Source organism: Myotis brandtii, unplaced genomic scaffold (assembly GCF_000412655.1).
Source record: "Myotis brandtii unplaced genomic scaffold, ASM41265v1 scaffold1119, whole genome shotgun sequence".
NCBI classification, from domain to species: domain Eukaryota; kingdom Metazoa; phylum Chordata; class Mammalia; order Chiroptera; family Vespertilionidae; genus Myotis; species Myotis brandtii.
Window position 1 is genome coordinate 320813 of NW_005353835.1, and position 428 is coordinate 321240.

Genomic DNA, 428 nt, shown 5'->3' on the forward strand with positions numbered 1-428 from the left:
TCTACACTATCCTATTACCTATGTCAATGACCTGTGCCTATCTACAGTAATAAAAGACAAACATGCAAATTGACCGTACCTTTGCTACACCTTAAGCCACGCCCACCAGCCAATCAGAGCGACTATATGCAAATTAACCCAACCAAGATGGCGGCCGGCAGCCACTGAGCTGGAGCAAGCAGGAGGCTTGGTTGCCCCAATGATGGAGGAAGCCAAGCTTCCCGCTTGCCACGTCAGGCTCTGAGCTCCACTCAAAGCAACAAAGTTTCAATGATAGAAGGTAAATAAACCCCAGATACCTGCTTTCAGCCGGCCATGGCCACGGAGCTGGAGTGAGCTGGAGCCAGGAGGCTTCCCTCCCACCTGCCCTGGCCGGATCTGAGCTCCTCTCAAGGCTACAAAGTTTCAATTATAGAAGGTAAATAATA